General features: G+C 45.5%; 1 protein-coding gene across 8 annotated transcripts in view; it reads left to right on the plus strand.

Annotated features, from left to right (window-relative positions):
- The window catches only part of SEPTIN9 (septin 9), a 300,995-nt gene that overhangs the window by 219,514 nt on the left and 61,872 nt on the right, over window positions 1–19,609 (plus strand). Inside the window, exon 1 of one of the 8 annotated variants that reach the window (XM_077327638.1) lies at window positions 9,821–9,967. The exons of 5 other annotated variants lie outside the window; for them this stretch is intronic. The gene's annotated coding sequence lies outside the window, so the exon portion shown is untranslated. Of the gene's footprint in view, window positions 1–9,820; window positions 9,968–10,694; window positions 10,715–19,609 lie in introns of those variants that run through there. 2 more of the 8 variants (XM_077327639.1, XM_077327640.1) reach the window with 2 other exon arrangements.

Genomic DNA, 19,609 nt, shown 5'->3' on the forward strand with positions numbered 1-19,609 from the left:
ATGTTAGAAAGAATCTGGTTCTGAATAGTTCATGTGGAATAGGAGAGGAAACAGAAGACAGTGCGGAACAGGCATGAAATAAAGGCTGGTGGAAGAAGCCAATGGACAACATTTGTAAACCGCTCCTGCAGAGTGGTAGGAATAAAAGGGTAAGGGCTAAAGGGGAGGAGAAAGGACGAGCCCTGTCCGGGATAAAAACTCGGAGAGCCCAATCAGGAGCTGCGAAGCAGGTATCCATGCTCCTTTCCCGCCCTGGCTGCCTTGACGCTGTGGGGGGAGGCTGGTAGCCAGGGCCTTCTCCCAGGCCCAGGAGCAGCCTCTTCCCGGGGCCGGGAGAAGGCCTCGAGTCGCGGCTGGGTGGGTGGGTGGGGAGGCCTGGGGGGCCCGGAGTGTCATGGCTGCCTCTCAGAGCTGGGGGGCGGGAGCACTGTGCTGGCCCCGCCCACCAACTGAGCTGCCTGGCAAACTCCTTCGGTCCCTGGCTGGGGCGGGAGGGGGGGGGGTTGCCAGGAGCGCTGACTCCTTCTTTCCTGACTTCCTCTTTTTCTCTCCCTTTCTCTCCCTCACACTTGCTCGCTTTTGCCCTTCCTCTCTTTCTGCCTTTCTTCCTTTCAGCCTCACTGCACCCAGACTCACAGCCAACTGTACTTGTGTACCCCTGACTCTTCCCCCCCCCTTGCGACTTGATCCCCCCCGCACCCTTCCACCCCCCTCCCTTCCACCCCTGCCCCATCCCCTTTCAGGGCACCTAGCTCCCTGCCTGCCTTCCTCCCCGCATTCCCTTTCTCCTTCCTTCCTCTCCCAGCATTCTCTTCCTCCTTCCTTCCTCCCTACATTTCTCTCTCGCCTTTCTCTCTGTCTCTGCCTCTTTCTTGCCCTCTCACTTGCTCTCATCCTGTCTTCATGCCTTTCTTCCTTTATTTCATCCTCCCTTCTTTCTATCCATTCACCCCCCACCCCTTCAACTCCCTAGCTCCCGCTGTATTTTCTTTACAGCGGGCTTCATTTCTAGTTAGTGTTATATTAGGGGCTTCAGAGCATAATCTTTAACCGCTCCTCACGGAGCGGAATAAATAATGCAGTAAGGGCCCCAAGGGCGGGCCCTGTCCGGTATGAGGAAGGGTGCCGATAGGCCCCTTCCCCTGGACTTTCACGCCTCCCGATTGGGCCCTCCACCTGTCAGTCCAGCCCAAAACTGATTGGCTGCTTCCTCGACAAACAACCAATTGCCTCCCAACCCGCCCCACCCCCCACCAGAGCGGCCATTACTCTGCTGGCCCCTGAGAGCGAAGGTAGGCTCGCTGGCCCCCACCTGGACAACGGCTCCCCAGACCCCGGGAAGCCCGCTGGCCGGCTCGCTGAGCCGCCCACCGCCCTCTCCGGGGCCTGGGGAGCGTTTTCCAACTTCAGATGGTGACGAAAACGCTCCCCAGGCCCCGGGGAAGCGATCCGTGGCTCCGCAAGCCACAGATTGCCTTCCCCGGGGCCTGGGGAGCATTTGGCTAATTCGGGGGGGGGGGGAGGAAAACGTCCCCTGCAGGCAAAGCGCCGGCTGCGCAGCCACCCATGGGACATCCTCCCAACGCCAAGCCAGCCACCGGCGGCTGAAGCTCCGGACGCCAGCGCCAGTCACCTCACCGCATCCACTACCTCCTGCCCTAGAACTTGCCCGCCGCTTGCCACTCACCCCCAAGACAGCAGGTAGGCTGCGAGGTGCCGGGCCCACAGGACGGCCCTGCACTTGCTACGCCGCAGAGCCCCGCCGCTCTCATGGTGCGCCCTGCTAGCACCCGCTGCATTTTGCCTGCAGCGGGCTTATTTTCTAGTTATCTTAATGATTCCTTCTGCCACACATACCTTAGCACTCGGAAATGCAAAGAAGGCAGAGGCTGTGGCTCGGTGGTAGAGCACCTACTTGGCATGCAGAAGGTCCCAGCTTCAACACATAGCATCTCCAGTCAAGGGATCTGGAAGTGGGTGATGTGAAAGACTTCTGTCTGAGACCCTGAACATCTACTGCCACTGTGTAGACCAGGGATTCCCAACCCATGGTCCGTGGACCCCTTGGAGTCCATGGGAGTTCCAAGAGGGGTCAGTGACCTTTCCCCTCCTGCCTTTATCTCCTCTTTTTCTCCCCTCTCCTCTCAGTGTTACAGCTAACAAAGTTGTGACATCTGTTAGGATGTAGCATGAAATTGGGAGGGGGGATCAGGACTGTCTTCTCAGTTCCTAGTCTTCCTTACAGCCTACACAAGGAAGAGCCACCATAGTAGAAGTAAAGGTCGGGGTGGGGGGAGTGAAAATATGGTGAAGGGTCAGGTAGTGATGTCACTTCCTGAGTGTGGCAGGGGATGTGGCCAGCGGACATCACTTCCAGGGTTCCTCAGATCTGAAAAATTATTTCAGGGGCTCCTGCATAATCAAAAGGTTCGAAAAGGCTGGCATAGAAAATACTGACTGTGATGGACCATGGATGGGGCTGATTCAGTAAACTGGCACACTGCAGCTGGTGCTGAATATGCCTGAGCCTTTTGCCACAAGACCAGCCATTGTCTACACTGAGTCACTCAGCTGACTAGACATTGAAGTATTCCAGATTAAAGGCCTTTATTTCATTGCCATCCATACAGAAGCATTGATCTCTGTGCTATTACTGGTACTTTTGCTTTCTGCTGTCTTCATCCTGTTCCCCCACTAAATCCTAGTAATTGGAACTGATGTAGAATAGTGAATAAGGAAGCCATCCCCAATACAGATGTTTCATCCAGGAATTCAATTGATGGCCGTAGGCATGCCACCCTCTCTGAGTTTCAGCCCCCACCTCCATTATATGGAGAGAAGAATGCCAGGATATCTAACAGAGCTATTGGGAGGATTACAAGGTAATGTGTGTGAAGGATTTTGGGCACTGAACACTCTATATAAATGTTAAGTAGTCATATTATTTGATGCTGGTTTGCGTGAAGAGCAGCTGCTCTGCATGCTTTGCACAGAGTCAATGAATACTTGGCCAAGTGTAAGATGGCACCATAGGGAGGGAAGCACTCGCTCAACGGTCTCCCGGCAGCAGCATTAGCAAAGCCACCAGGGCAAATGATGCTTTGGCAGGAAGGCCTGCTTTGAGACAACTACCTTAATTGATACGAGAAGCCTTGTGGTCTTGGGTCTCTTCTAAATCCCTGTGGTTGCTGAACTATTTCCAAAAAATTCCCAAGTGCCTTTAGTATGGGCCTGGTTTACTACCTTATTCTTTTGTGTGTGTGTGTGGATAGATTAATTTGATAGTTTTAAGGGATCCTCTCCCAGTAAGGTCTCCTGTCCAACCCATTCTCCCACCAGGTAGAATTTCTTATTCTACATACTCCCTGTACTTGTGAAGTAAACTCCTGTTGATTTTGTAGGTTTACTCCAAGGACCTTCCTGGAGGTTGCTATAAACATTGCAAAATAGAAAATATCGGCTTGGAGAGCTGTGGCTAATTCTGGCTTCCCTGGTGTATCATACATTTTATACACATGCTGTTTCCTCTTTCCCTCTCCCTGGCAGTCCCCATAGCTTAACTTTCCCTGGTTCCTTCTCTACTTCCCACCCACCAATCTACCTTTTATCTGCCCCCCGCCCCATCTTCAGCTATATTTGCTATTTATTTGTTTATATCCTACTTTTATTCACAATGGGGACCCTAAGCAATTAAAACATTCTCCTTTCCTCCATTTAATGTATATAGTAAAGCCCGTGAGCTAGGTTAGTCTGAGATTATACAACAAGGTCAGCCAGTGAGCCTCCCTGGCAGAGCAGTGGCAGTTGAATCTGGGTCTTCCAGGTCCTATTCTGAAATTCTAGCCACTCCTCAGCACTGGCTTTGTAAGTGTTGCAAGCAGCCAGTCATGGTGAATCATGAAAATCATATAGTATCAAGTTACCCAGACTTGACCCTGCTGGAAAGGGTCCTTCCTGACTCTGGATTTAAATAGCCACATATTTGTCCATATTGAGAATTAGATATACTGTTAAAGAGAGAGGAGTTTAAGTCCCTTCCGGTATCATGTTCCTGACCTGAAATAGCCCTGGAGAACTGCTGTTTGGCCCATTGGAATACATGGGATAATGAATTAGGCTTGCCAACCTTCAGGTAGGTTCTAAGATCTCTTGAAGTTACATCTTATCTCTGGACTGTAGAGATCAGTTCCCGTTGAGAAAATGGCTTCTCTGTAGGGGAGACTGAAGGCACGATGCCCTGCTGAAATCAGTCTGCTTCCCAAACTTCTCCCTCCCCAAGCGTGACCCCAAATCTCCAGGAATTCCCTAACCCAGAGTTGGCAATCCTCATACTAGTTGACTGTGCCAGGGGGCCCCAAGATGGTGCCCATGGCCACCCTTGCCCCTGCCAACACTTTTCCTAGTGTACACCAAGTGCTTGTAGAAAGTTGGCGGAGCTAGGTAAACAGAGCCTCTGATTGGCTGTGCAGATAAAAGGCATCCTGGTAAAAACAGTTTTTGCCTGAAACATTAAAGAGTAATTACTATTAAAGTTATACATAACCTTGGCTGTTTTGTGGTTGCAGCCATCACCCTTTGCCATAATTCCAAAGATTCCCTCAAAAAGGTTGAACACATATTCTTGGGAGGGGGGGGGGATACAGCTCCCTAGAGCTATTTCAAGGTGGAAAAATGGTATGGGGAGAGCTTCGGCCCTCTCTCCCCCTCATGGTTGCCAGCTTCTTGGAAGGAAAAATGGCCTGTCCCTTTAAAAGAAGCTAAATGAGGTTGTAGCCTCAAACACAAAAGCTTCAGCTGCCCATTTCCACACATTCAGCCTCTTTTCTCCACGTCCGTTGGCCACCGTGTTCCCCTGTGTCATGGACCCAACTTGAACTTGAACAATTCTGCAGGGCCTACAAAAGGGAGTTCCTCTGCCAGGCATTTGAATGAAGTTGACCTGAATAAATCACCTTCCATTGGCCTCCGAGCCTCCCTCCCATCAAAACCAATATGCTGTAGTTAAATTACTGTTCTCATCATTGTCCTACTGTTCAACCCTACTGTTCTATTGTCATCACTGTATTGTTACTGTTTCCAAGTTCTGAGTTATCTGTACTGTTCCCTGTTCTTTAAGTTCTGTGTAAACCGCCCTGAGCCTCAGGGGAGGGTGGTATATATAAATATAATAAATAAATAAATGATAAATAAACTTGGCCCTTGTGCACCTGATAATTCAAAGAGCTTCTTTCCAGTGTTGGATTGCAGCTTTACTGTACAGTTCTAAGCAGACTTAAGTCTACTGGAGTCTGGACTTAAAAGTCAGTAACTCTGTTTAGGACTGCAGTCTTATTTTACAGCCACAAGAGAAGGCATCGTAGAATGAGGTAGGGATTTTTGCAGGCTGAGGATCCTGTTTGTTTGGAGGATTTATTAAAAGATGTCATTAATTCGTATTCTTTAATTTTTGCAATTGAATAATAATTGAATGTATTTAAGGTATAGGTTCACCTATTGAACACACTGAATATTTGAGGAAACTTTTAAAACCAGCATAGAATAAACTTTTATGTACACACACAATTCTTCTGATCTAATGAAACAGAAGTTACCGACCATTATATATAAGAGCCAGTTTGGTGTAGTGGTTAGGAGTGCGGACTTCTAATCTGGCATGCCAGGTTCGATTCTGCACTCCCCCACATGCAGCCAGCTGGGTGACCTTGGGCTCGCCATGGCTCTGATAAAACTGTTCTGACCGGGCAGTGATATCAGGGCTCTCTTAGCCTCACCCACCTCACAGGGTGTCTGTTGTGGGGAGAGGAATGGGAAGGCGACTGTAAGCCGCTTTGAGCCTCCTTCGGGTAGGGAAAAGCGGCATATAAGAACCAACTCTTCTTCTTCTTCTTCAGAAGTAGGGGGTGAGAAAGATGTTGCAAGGAAGGGCTAGGTGGAGTCAAGATGCAGAAGTAACTGAGCAGTAAATGCAACTAAAACTGGAGAAAGGTGATTGTGGCTAGCAGTCAGTTAACATGCAGCATAATAAAGGCATTTGCAAACAGATGCAAGAACTCTTAGTTGCTCCTACATAAAGGGGGAAGTCTACTGAGCTCTAGCTGTCATGCTCAGAAAGCTCAGCGTTGAGGTGAAACTCCTAAAATAATGCTAGGAAAGATGCTGGGGAAAGATCTCTGTGCGGTAGCAGCTTTGTCACATAGCTTTCCTTTTTTTTCATTTGGTGAAATATTTATTTCCCTCCCAATTATGAAGTTGGGTAATATGTCCCACAGCAAGCAGTTTCTAAGTAATCTGTTGAGAACTGGGGCATAGGGTTTTCACCCAGCCACAGGGAAGGTTCTTGGGCTCTTAACAACTGTGAGGCATGCATAACATAGAGCAAGTCAAGTTTTAATTCTGTGAAGAGGTAACAGTGGGAAGGCTTTGTTGGAGAACGTGCATCTTTCCTGTGCCTTTTGACAAGTTGGAAACCCTGCTGGGGGAAACTCTAGATGTAAATGGAGACCTATTTCAGTTATCGTGACTCTGCAGGCCTTCATGCCCAAAACTTCCCATGAAGTGTGTATAGTTTAGCAAACAGAACATAAGCCTGTTTCCCCTTTCTTTTGCCTATGCAGATGATTAGGAATAGCTTGGTAACATTTTCATTACTTTGTCTAGCTCATAGGAGGCTTTGAAGTAATGTTTGCTAATCATATATATTTTTAAGAAAAACACACATTGAAATCATGTGCTGAAAAGCTGACTTCCTCTCAAATTTCCCTCAAACCTATTACTGTTTACATATTAATTCCAGAATGCCAATAGGTAAATGTCCAAAAGATGAGCACACTTAAATTGCTATATAATATAAAGAAAGCAAATTCAAAGTAGGTATTTCCCAAGTGGCTTCCTAATTCCTATTCCCACAGAATTCCTGTTTTAGGGGAAATCCTGACTAGTGAAAATAAGGCTTGTAAGGGCAAGTATTTTATAAGAATGATGATCTGCACTTTTAGAGCTCTTCCCTTGATGGCAAATAAGGGGAGCATGTTAAATCAAAATTAAATTGTTTACAACCCAGTTCTACTTGCCAAAAAACATGGCTGCAATCCTAAGGACACTTACTGTAGGAAGAAAGCCACTTATGCTCAGTTTGGTTTATTGATGATTAAACATGCTTAGGATGGCATTGCTTATTTGTTTGATTCCAGGAGTTGGAGGTTTTATTTATAAATAGCAGCTTGATCATAGATTTTGCCAGGCTTATTATGCCTACTGAGATCAGTTAATTTGAGCATGCCTAACTCTATCCAGGTCAGATTTAGCATAGCAGTTGGGTGTCCCAAGCCTGTTTTCTTGCTAAGACACCTTGGCAAGCTACCTAGTCCTCTGGTCTCCACTCAGCACAAGTGTTTTCCACATGGAGATGGGTTAATTTCTCATTGCAGTTGTGACAGTGCATATGATGATGATGGAAAGTGCTGCCAAGTAAGTGACAGACTTACAGAGACCCTGTAGGTTTTCCTGGCAAGATTCATTCAGAGGTGGCTTACCATTGCCTACCTCTGCGTCATGACCCTGGCATTTCATGGAGGTCTCCCATCCAAATACTAGCCAGCAATGACCCTGCTTAGCTTCTAAGACTTGGTGAGATTGGACTAGCCTCGGCAACTATAGATATAGTACAGTGGCAACAGGGCTTCCAAATGGCAGTTTTTCTGCATTTTCCCTGCTCAGTTCTTTGCAGTGGTCATTTCCCCTTCACAGGACAGCTTTTTTAAAAAATCAGCAGTTGGCAGATTCTGCCCAACTTTAATTTTTTAAATCAAAGACCGCCTTTAGGCTTTTCCATTGCAGTGATATAAGGGGAAAGGCATATGTGCAAATAATTAGACTGAAAATTGTTTTAATTGAAAGCTTGGAATTCAGAGAGCCAGACTGGGGGGGGGGGGGTTAGCTCAATGGTAGAGGCTTTTCTTCGCATGCAGAAGGTCCCAGGTTCAAGCCCCAGCATCTCCAGCTAAAAGGAATATGGAGCAGGTAATGTAAAAGACTTCTGCCTGAGACCTTGATGGACTGATGGTCTGATTCTGTGTAAGGCAATTTCATGTGTGTGCCATATGCTAATAGCCACAGAAAGGATGGGGGAAAACCATGGATTTCACAGCCATTACATGGTACTGTGAGGCAGTAACTTCCCAATAGCACCCAAGCTAGAGCAACCTATGTGTAAATGACCCTGCTCTATAATGTTCATGCTCTTTGGAACTAGTGATGGGTGTTCCTTACACTTGTTCACCTATATTCTCTGTAACTCCCCACTGAGGTCTTTTTGCTGCCCCATTAAGAATATGAGGTATCTGAGCTCATTGTTTTACATTGGGGGGGGGGAATTTGTGGGGTGGCAACCAAGAGCTATGGTGGTAGTGGTGACACTAGGACTAGGGAAGGTCAGATTCAAATCTCTGCTGACATGAAAGAGGACTCAGTGATTTTCAGATCTTACTCTATGTAATGTACCTCAAAGAGTGATTTGGTAGGCAAAAATCTCTTTTTGATCCCTTAGGAAAGACAGAATCAAAATAGATAATATATATATATGGCCTGTTGGAGGAATTGTTAAGGGTGCATGTATTTATTGCGGGGAACTCAGACCTTACAACAGTGATGCAGTTTTGGCAGTGTCTGATTTGCCTCATAACCATATTTATATGATGGGCCATCATATTTATATGATGGACCATCATAGCTACATAAAGCAATCTAGAACCACTGCAACTCACAGACTTTTGTGTGTGGTAGGGCTAGAGTGGTGCTCATTTCCACTGTAGAGTCTCCAGATTTCTGCATTGCATAAGCATTCACATTTTTGGAGTGTAGCTTTCTGATGTTATATAAGTTTACCCAGGAACTCAGTTTGACTTTTTCCCATGGCTAGGGCTGCAGCAGTCCACAAACAAATCTCAAAGGGAAAATGCAACGTGAGACTGCTGAACTGGAATTAATTCACAAGTTTAGAACAATGGACCTTCCAGGGCTAAATAGGGACACAGACTTTTTATCTCTCTACAGATGCTACTTTTCTGCCTCCAGATGTTTCTAATGAGCTTATTGCAATATATGTATGCATTCTAGTCTACAAGCATTTTTTGCAACACCCCTCCCACCTTCTGACTAGGATAAAAGGTCTACATTTCTACTCTACTACATCTGATGGATATATTCAAATGGGAAGCCCTGTTGGTCTGAAGCAGCACAATAAAATCAGAGTCCAGTAGCTCTAAGATCAACAAAGACTTATTCAAGGCGTGAGCTTTTGAGTGCAAGCATTCTTCCTCAGACTTCCTCTGTCTGAGGAAGAGTGCTTTTACTCAAAAGCTCACACCTTGAATAAATATTTGTTGGTCTTAAAGGAGCTACTGGACTCTGATTTTAATGTCTGATGAAGTGGATTTGATTCTTGAAAGACATGTCCTTTACTTGGCAAGCCCATAGGAAGGAGCAGGCAACTTGATCTCATAAATGTTTACTGCAGGGTAAAACCTTAAACTATATATTCCCCCTCTTCTACCACCAGTCCCACTGCAATGAATAAGATTTATGTTGGGGTTAAGACGTTTGAGGTTGGGTATTCATTTATTGAGTTTGCCTTGAGATTGTATCAGTCACTCCGTTCTCTTCCTCTCCCTTTCCTGGAGATCCTGTGCTGCCGCAGAGACGACTTGCACAACCATGTCTTTTTTAAACTGCCCAACTGAGCCTTTCCCCCTCTTTTGCTGACTCTGTCTGGCTATCAGCACCCCTGGGCAGCAATTATCCCCCTCTCCTAGCCACTGCCTCAGTCCGTTGCACTGTGGGATGCTCATTATTCACAGAGTGACAATGCTCCTTTGATCATTGACTAACATTCTGAACCATGTGACCCTGGAGGGGGCGGGTCCTCTCAGCTAACATAGCCAGGAGAATAAGCGCGTTTTCAGCTGCTTGGGTGAGTCGCCTCAAAACTGCCTTTGTTCTTTTAAATCAATCCAAAACTTTTCTACTTCTTTGTGATGTGCTGCAGATAGGTTGCTTTCCTCCTCTCTCTACTCCCCCCCCCCGCCCTACTTCCTGACTTTGCCATTGCCACTTTGTGCACGGGGGAGAAAGGGGAGGGCTGGAGGAAGGGAAGAAAGCCTTGTGATTTCTGAGCTGTTTTATGGCAAGGCAGTAGAGATTGTGGGGAAGGGGGTTCTTTTTCCATGCAGGCTCAATGGTAGCTGTGCTTGAGGTGCATGTTTCTGCATGTACGCGGGGCGGGGGCGGCAGTGCCTCTCTTTTAGCTCCGCTTGGAGAAAAGGTGATGAGCGCCCCGTGTCTGAGACCTGGAAGCAAAGGGGAAAAGGAGGGACTGGGGGATTCAGTTTCCATGCCTTAACCAGATTTCTTTGCTGCAGAAAGAAAAGGGCTTTGTGCCTCACAGCTATCTCTTTGTAAATATTTGGCCAGTGGAGCCGAGTGTGCTAAGTTCTGTTTCTGATGAGTTCTGCTTCTTTGCCTCCCCCACCCCCCATTCTAAATTCATTTCTGTAATTCATTCCTCTCCTCGACTCCACTCCCCCTCTTCCACTGGACAGGCACACACACACATGCAAACACATCCATTGCTACTTAGTATCTAGTCATCGGGCTTAAGAAAGCTTGATGTGAGCGCCTGTGTTTTCCTGTCTTTGCAGAACATGAGCCCTGGAGGTAGGTAGGTATTGGACTTGTACATGCCTTGGCTTCGGAACTTTGCTAACTCTGCCACTGGGAACTTTTTTTTGGGGGGGAGGGGGTATTCTCCCCCAGGGCTTTGTTATGTTCAGCAGTAATTGTTGGATCCCCCCCCACTACTTTGGGGGCTGCCTGAAAGGAGAGGAGGCTTCCAAAATGAAGGGGTGAAAAAGATGAGAGAAAGAGTGCCAGATAAAATTTCCTGGTAAAGGACATTTTTGAACATGAGTTCCATGTGTAAAATACTGCTAAGAAGCTAAGTGGAAATGGGCAGCTGAAGGATTTCATGGCTATGCAAGTATGGTTTTGAGCTATGCAGAGGGCATCCCTTAATGAGAATGACACATCTGGCAACCCTTTTCCATTCAGGAAGGGCTCCACAGGCTGTCAGTTTTTAAGTATTGTGTATGTATTTTCACTTGGGAACTGATCAGTTGGACGTTACCCTACCTGATAAAGCTAATTTCCACTATGATGGATTTTATTAATTTTATTGCCATGCCCACCTTTGTCCTGAGCATCTCAGGATGCAAGGAGATAGTTTCACAACAAAGTTGCTACTCTTTGTAGTGAGGTACTAAATTGTGTATTGGTGTGGGGGGGGGGGGAGTTACTTAGCAGACAGCTCTCTTTTCCTCCTTACCACAAGACCTGCTTCGTCCTAATTGTGGGTTTGGAGGACTGGAAGACCACATGACTTGCTTGGGAGGGAGTGGAGCATCAGTCAGCCCTCATGTGAGCACCAAGGAGAGAGAATGAGAAGAGATGATACAATGGATGTCAGATTATGAAGTGAAAAGAGCAGACTTGAAAATTGAGATTAGTCCTATGTACTAAATATGCAGTAACAAAAGCATTGTAGATGAGCATGGGTGTCAGGGAGTTCTCCATGGATTCCCACTGCATACATTTTTGAAGTAAATGTACATATCTAAATATATCTTCCTCAAAAGATACCTTAAATAATTATGCGTTTTAAAGCGACCTGGGAACACCCTGCATATGTGGGAGCCCTGTGTCAGTCTCTGAATCCTTCCTTTGTTTGTCAAACTAACGGCTCTGCTTTAATTTTCCCTTTGGGGGAGGGGAAATAAAAGAGGACAAACTTTTCTTAGATGATACTAGCAGTGCTGAATCTGGCGTGAGCTAGACCTTGATTAATGCTACAAGGGCCCACTGAGATCTGCCTTTCTATCTTCGCCCCCACACTCAACTGGGCTAGAGGCTGTGTGCAGCTCGGACAGTAATTGTCCCATTGTTCCTGAGTGGCAGGGAGAGACTGATTGCAGATAAGTCAAACCTTGCTTGTCACGTGTTTTCTTGATAGCAGAGGGACAAGCCTGTCTTCATTTACATTTCTTCTTCAAGCCCATATTTTCCTTGATGCCTTTAGCTCTTATCCTTTGATACCTTTCCCTAACCAAAATGAGCTGCTTTAATAATAATTTTTATACCACCCTCCTATTGGTGGCTCAGCATGTTTGAGTGCTCAGTTTGTCCCATCTTAAACAAAAAAACCACTCTTGTCTCTCCTGTTATCATCCATGTAGATTATATGCTCTTTGGGGCAGAGACCTTCCCCCTTCTTTGTTGTATTGCTCTGTAAAGGACTGTGCATACTGATAATATGATATAGATGCTAACACAAACCTGATGAGATATGGAATTGCAGCTAATTTCCAGATTTTTCATAATAGAACATGGCTTGTGAATGTATTGTGGTTCGAATGCCAAACAGCTTTTTAAACCTCCCATGGTGTTTGTCAGACTTGTGATCATCCATCACCACCCACCACCACGCTGGTAGATTGTTGTATTGTCAGGCATGTGTTATTAGACCACACTAAATTTTTGAAGTACCACTTATTCCTCTCCAGTGGGAAAAAGTCTAGTGGCAAATTCCACAGTGGTATTTGTGTGGTCAATTATATTCAGAACAACATAAAGTCTTGAGATACTTTAATTTGTTGTGCCCCATTTTGACCCTACGCACACTTCATCAAGTGCACGAAGTGTTACATTCACTTGATATATAGATAGCTATGAATATCTAGAAAGATAAAAATGGCTAGGGGAAAAGAAAGCTATTTCAAAGAAAACAGAAGATCCAACATTTCAAGACAGATATGTTACATTATGGAGCACAGGTGAACACCATCCAGTAAAGATTAAATGATCAGTTTGACTGGATATAGACCAACTGCTGGTAAATTGGGAAAATGTAATGAACTATCCACTCCCAGTCTCTATTCAACCCAAGTTGAGATCTGTCAAATTGGCCTATTAATTCTAGGTCAGGCCCTTCTCCCTGGAGAGGCTTGTTGAAACTGTTCTGAAGTATGGCACATCCATCTTTGATTTAAGCATCTAGGAAAGTTGAAATGCACCCCTGACTAGTTTGATTGCTACCATTTAATGCCCAATGTGTGTAGTGATTAGGAGTGTGGACTTCTAATGTGTGTGGTAGTGTAGTGGTAGGAGTGCGGATTTCTAATCTGATGAGTCAGGTTCAATTCTGCACTCCCCCACATGCAACCAGCTGGGTTACCTTGGGCTTGCCATGGCACTGATAAAGCTGTTTTGATCGAGCAGTAATATCAGAGCTCTCTCAGCCTCACCCACCTCATAGGGTGTCTGTTGTGGGGAGAGGAAAGGGAAGGCAACTGTAAGCCGCTTTGAGACTCCTTCAGGTACAGAAAAGTGGCATGTAAGAACCAACTCTTCTTCTTCTCCTCCTTCTCCTTCTTCTTCTTCGACAATCCACTTTTGCCGAAGTAAATAGGAAAGTGGGCATTGCTGGCATGTAGCAGCCTGTACTGCATTAAAGGATATGCAGGGGAATGAGCCCTTGACATGGTATGACTGATGTGTCCTGTGCTACTGTTGCTTGAGATGAGATGGGGATAGAGGAGTCAGGCACTGAAATTTGTTGCAGAGGTTAGAGTGGTCCATTGTTGCCAGTGAACAGCTGCTTCAAGGGGTGGGCTGTTTGTAAGCAAGGACAAGCCTGTCCTCTAAAGCCTGTAAAAGTGTTTTCTTTCAAGAGATGTTGCAGACACTACTTCATCATGCACTGGGTAGCTTTCAGGTGGGAGCTGTAAGTAACCACTAATGGCATTCTGATAACTTATTTTCTGGCCCAGTCAATCTGTCTGCTAACTTCCCTAGATGGAAGGTTGTTTTGGGAATGTTTAGTGGAAATCTTGAGGACATTTCTCTTTATCCAAAGGACTAGTGCAGATGAAATATTGGAGGTTTTGACTGGACACAGTGGATCATGTGGTATGATGTGAGCATGTGAATAACATCAGTGATCAGTTGTTTTCTGATATAAAACGTTACTAACAGTAATCTGTAAACCGCAATAGGAATAAAAGGCTAAGGGCAATGTGGGAGGAGAAAGGGGCAGGGCAAGTCTGGGATAAAATCTCGCAGGGGCCAATCAGGAGCCACAAAGCAGTTCCTGATTGGACCCTCCGAGTGTCAGTCTGGGAGGTGAGGGGCCAGGGGAAGAGCCTTCACTGCCAAGAAAGCAGCAGGGCCGCCGTGTCGAAGACGTGGAGGCCCTGCTCCTGTCAGTCCAAGAGGTGAGGGGGCCGGGGAAAGAGCCTTTGCCGCCTGGCGGCGAAGACGGGACATCGGGGGGGGGGGGGGCAAAGGCTTCTTGGCAGTGAAAGGAGCTTCTGGGCGGCAAAAGCAGAAACTTCCCAGGCGCCCGGGCAGCGTGGTCGCCGGCTCTTTGAGCCGGCGACCACGCTGCCCGGGCACCTGGGTATGCCTTTAGCTTGGGGGGGGGGAGAAAGCCCTTCCCAGCCACCTGGGCAGTGCTGCCAGTGCGGCTGGGAATGGCTAGTGCCCACTGTAGTCCTTTTACAGCGGGCTTAAATACTAGTAACAATAATAAACAGATATGGTGAACAATCTAACAGGCCCATGGTTGGTCTGATCTGTCACATGGGTTCAAGGGAAAGAAATTTGGGGCCCAGTAGATGTTATTTAGTTTCGCTCAACCTCAACCAAATGCCTGTTGGCGGAGCTCCATTTTGAAGGCCCTGCGAAGAGGATTACAATGCCTGATTTGATTTAAGTGGTGACTGTATTCCTCTTTGTGTGGCTCAGGAGCATGGGACATGGTGCCTCAAAAGGAAGAAGATGACAGGCCCTTATTTTAAGGAATTTGCAATCCTAGTGGAGTTGAGAGGGGGGAGGCAGGCAGGAATTAACAGGCCAAGAACATATTAATTCCAGTTATGCATATTTAGGCTGTTTCAGTGGGGAAGAGAGATGACAGGACTCTTGGGGTGTATGTTCATCTTTTTAGTTAAGGCTGGTGGAAAGGTCAGAATTCTTTCTTTCCAGGTGGGAAGTGCTGCTTACCTGTCTCTTGGTTGAAAGAGACTTTCAGTAAGGAAGGTAGAAAGGGTTGAACTTTAGTCAAGCTCTGGGACTCTTGCAAGCGTTACTAGTTGCATTTCACGTATAGTTGGAAAGCAGTTCACTAAGGTGAGGGGTTACTAAAGTTACTTCTGGCATAATAGATGTAGAAGAGCCTCTTGTGGCGCAAAGTGGTAAGGCAGCAGACATGCAGTCTAAAAGCTCTGCCCATGAGGTTGGGAGTTCAATCCCAGCAGCCGACTCAAGGTTGACTCAGCCTTCCATCCTTCCAAGGTGGGTAAAATGAGTACCCAGCTTGCTGGGGGGTAAATGGTAATGACTGGGGAAGGCACTGGCAAACCACCCCATATTGAGTCTGCCATGAAAACGCTAAAGGGCATCACCCCAAGGGTCAGGCATGACTTGATGCTTGCACAGGGGATACCTTTACCTTTTTAATAGATGTAGAAGCTACCTCAAACTACAACTAACCTATGCCGTGACAAAGGGTTGCAGAGAAATTAATGTGCACAGAGGCTCCTCTTCTCCTGACTTAAATGGACTTTCTTGAGCAGCAAGAGAAAATGGTGGCAATTCTTCAGCATCTGGAAGTGATTTGGTATTGCAATTTCAAGTGTACTTACCTGGAAGCCACTGGGTAACATGCTGCATGAGCGTTACCTAGTAATTTCTTTCCTCAGTTTTGAAAACATTTCATCATTGCTGATATAGCAGAGTATGCACAACTATGATAAAGCTGTTATTCAAATGATTTACATAGGGGGTTGCTTATAATGTTTTTGACTGCAAATATAGTGTATGATTATTCCAATAATAAATCTTCTTCCTTTTCCTCTTCCTCCTCTCCCATATAAAATCAAAGTTGCTCCATAATTTTACCAGTTACTCAGAAATGAGTGATCTAGTGTTCTAAACATAGTAATTAAATGTGTAAAGGTGACGAATGATTGTTTTAAAGCCATTGTCCCTTTTCTAGAGCGTCTAACTGTAGCATGAAGATAACATTCTCCTTTAAGCAGAGTTGTAAGGGTATATGAAGTGTGGCAAGTGTTTGTCATGCATTATATAAACATTCAGTATTGTTACTACTAATACAAATCAGTATAGTTTGGTTCACAGTTTTCTTACAACTTCTATCTTCACCTATTAATGTATTTTTGGTCTGTATTGTAAAAGAGTAGGAAATTAGGTCATCCTCAAACCCTTGGGTTGGATCCAGTCAGGAATTTCCACAGGTGGGTTTCCATCTGCAAAGTGTGACTTTCTTGCCTTTCCCTTATCACTGCAGCCTCCCAAAGTACCAGAAATGCTACTGGAATACAGAGGATCCCAGGAACAACAATGAAGGTAGAGTTAGGGGTCTGCCACTGGAGGGGGAAAATCAGCAAAAATCTCCCTCCTTCTGACTGAAGAAATCCTCCAGCTGGCTGGATCCATCCCACTGAAAGTCGGGTTGGGTGCTTTGGCATCCAAAGCAGACACCAAAACACCCAACCCTAACTGAAAGTAACATTTCCAAACAGACATGTGTTTTGAAGAAGAAGAGTTGGTTCTTATATGCCGCTTTTCTCTACCTGAAGGAGGCTCAAAGCGGCTTACAATCGCCTTCCTTTTCCTCTCCCCACAACAGACACCATGTGGGGTGGGTGAGGCTGAGAGAGCCCTGATATCACTGCTCGATCAGAACAATTTTATCAGTGCCGTGGCGAACCCAAGGCCACCCAGCTGGCTGCATGTGGGGGAGCGCAGAATCGAACCCGGCATGCCAGATTAGAAGTCCGCACTCCTAACCACCACACCAAACTGGCTCTCAATATTATTTGAAAGCAGCAGTGCCCCTTGGCTTTCTTAATCATGAAATGTTTATTATTGGATGCTGTCCCTGGCATAGATAGCAATGAAGCGTGTAGCATAGTCCATACTCCAGCAAGGATAGAACTCCATGTTTGAGGGCCGCCTTGTGAATTCTTTTTGTTTTTAATTTTAAAGACAGGATTGTCATTTCCTTATGTTTTCTCCTTTGGAACCTTTCAAACTCTCCAGGATACATTGAACTTGTTTAGGTGAAATGAGTTATATTAGGTTGAAAACAGACCAGTGGTTGAGGCTGTTGTACTGTTGGTTCCCTGGTACCTGAAGCAGCTGGTCTGCTTCCTAATAGAAAAGAGAGAGCCTTTGCTGCCCAGTTAAAGAATTCCTTCTTTGTTCAGAGAACAACTGCCATATGGACAGCTTGTCTTTTGTCTCAGCTAGGGGGCCCCTTTTGGAGATGCTTACTGTGAGGCAAGGATAACATGTGTCTAGGACCCATGTAACTACCCAGACTCCTGGCGTAATTCCCTCATGCTGCATTGTCATGTGGCTTTAGTAATCCCATAATTCTGCTAGTAGTAGAAAAAAAATAAGTGTTCTTGTATTTTTCTAAAGCTCCCATTCCCTTTTAATGCCATGATTCTGAAATACAGAGGATGGGGGGCACTATTGAGTCTCTTAGAATGCTAGGAGATGTACTCACTATCACCTCTGAAAATCCTACCTATGTGTGAGATGTTTGCTTCTTGACTGACAATAAATTTAAAAGAATTGATCAGATACAATATGAAGGGTGAGGACTGAAGGTGTTTTGTATTGCTTGTGCATGTGTTAGGAAGAACATGCGGCTTCTTGACTGTCAGTCTGAATGCCACTCTGAGGATCAACAAAACTAGAGTACAGTTGACAGTTCCCATACGCAGAGAAGAGCAATATTTGTTCCATCTGTCTCTGCACTTGGACCTAAATCCTGGACCCTTGTACAGAGGTCAGACAGAGCAGAATGAATAGTATGTGGCCAGTAGTTTGGGATCAAGATGAAGAGTTATGGAACTCCAAAGCAGGCTGTGAAAAGAGGCTGCAAATAAACAGAAGTAGTTTATTAAGGAGAACCAGGGTTATAGTCAAGCATCCAGCATAATATTTAGGACATTTTTTCATAAAATACCACTATCAATAGTACCAGTACTCAATTATGTCACTGACCCAGTAGTTACCCCCATGGACCAGTATTTACTTTAGAGAGAAAGTGGGTAAAAAGTAAGTTGAGAAAAAGATGGGAGTAATATTAGCCTTTTTTGCACTGGGGAAGTGCCTAGGGTAGTATAGTTTTGTTGCTCCTCAGACTGGCACAGTAGTTATGGCTTGGAGAGGGTGGTCCAAGGAAAGACACTTGGGAAGGGGGCCAAGCAGGTGATTCAGCAGCCATTCAGGCAGGTTCAAAAAAGGAGTGAGACTGGGTCTAATCAGTATGTCAGTGCCCAGGGCACACAGGTCAGGAGACAAGCAGGAAAGCAAGCCTATGTGCCAGAGTGGCAGTGGGCAGGTAGATGTTGAGAAGAAAGGTGTGTAAGGGATAGGAGCACAATAGAAAGCAAAAGTCAACTTTAATAAGCTTGCCAGAACGAGGGAGAAAATCTGGGAAAATCAGAATTAACAGCTCTGATTAGCACTAGATATGTGCATTTGATTTATCTATGGGGAAAATCCTGAAATAATACTTTTTTTGTGTATTTTTCAAAGTAGAGAGAAGGAGCTGCCTAAGACACTGCAGTAATAATAGCTGAGGTATCTACCCTCCTACCCAGACTATCGCCAAATCCGGCATTAACCAACTCATGAATTCACTATTTCTGTCTCATATGAAGGGGACACATCAGAGTTCTTCAATGAGAGGGGAAACTGATGATGTAGCGTGCTCTATTTTCTTTTGTAAAAGGTGAGAAAGATGGGTGTGTCACAAAGAAAATCCCACCTCCTACATTGTTTGCATGTTTGATCCTGATTTGCTCTCCTGTGCATTTTCACAGTGCAGAGGAAAGAAGGATGTCCTTTACAGCAGGGGTAGTCAACCTGTGGTCCTCCAGATGTTCAGATGTTCATACAATGCTGGCAGGGGCTCATGGGAATTGTAGTTCATGGACATCATGAAGACCACAGGTTGCTTTACAGGGATAAGTTGAACCTGTGGATTACTGTTTGTTTATTTCCCAACCTATGATCACACAAGGATGTTCTGGACCAGCATCATACAGACTTCCTTCTTCCGAATGTGTGATACACGGTGTTTGCTGCTGTGCAGTCTGCCTGTGTGACCAAAGAAGTGTGTATTGGTTTCCCAGGGAAGCACTTCCTTACCAAGGAAACGAGTGGGAGAAATGTTCTACCCACGAATGTGCACTTAGTTTCTGGTGCTGCCCCACAGAGATAAACAGGAAACTTTTAACAACTCATTTGTCATCACAAATGAAAACAGTCAGTCATCTGGCAAAAAAAGTTTGGAACTATAAAGCTTTGGACTTCTCTTTGAGCTGGCAATTTAGGCAGTAGTGGCTGTAATTCTTGAAAAGGGACACAAAAACCATGGGGCTTTTATATATAGAATCATATAAGATTGCTTTAAACTTTCCTTGGAAGATTGCTCATGAATGTTAAAAACTTTCCTTTT

Source organism: Paroedura picta, chromosome 3, assembly GCF_049243985.1.
Source record: "Paroedura picta isolate Pp20150507F chromosome 3, Ppicta_v3.0, whole genome shotgun sequence".
Taxonomy (NCBI): domain Eukaryota; kingdom Metazoa; phylum Chordata; class Lepidosauria; order Squamata; family Gekkonidae; genus Paroedura; species Paroedura picta.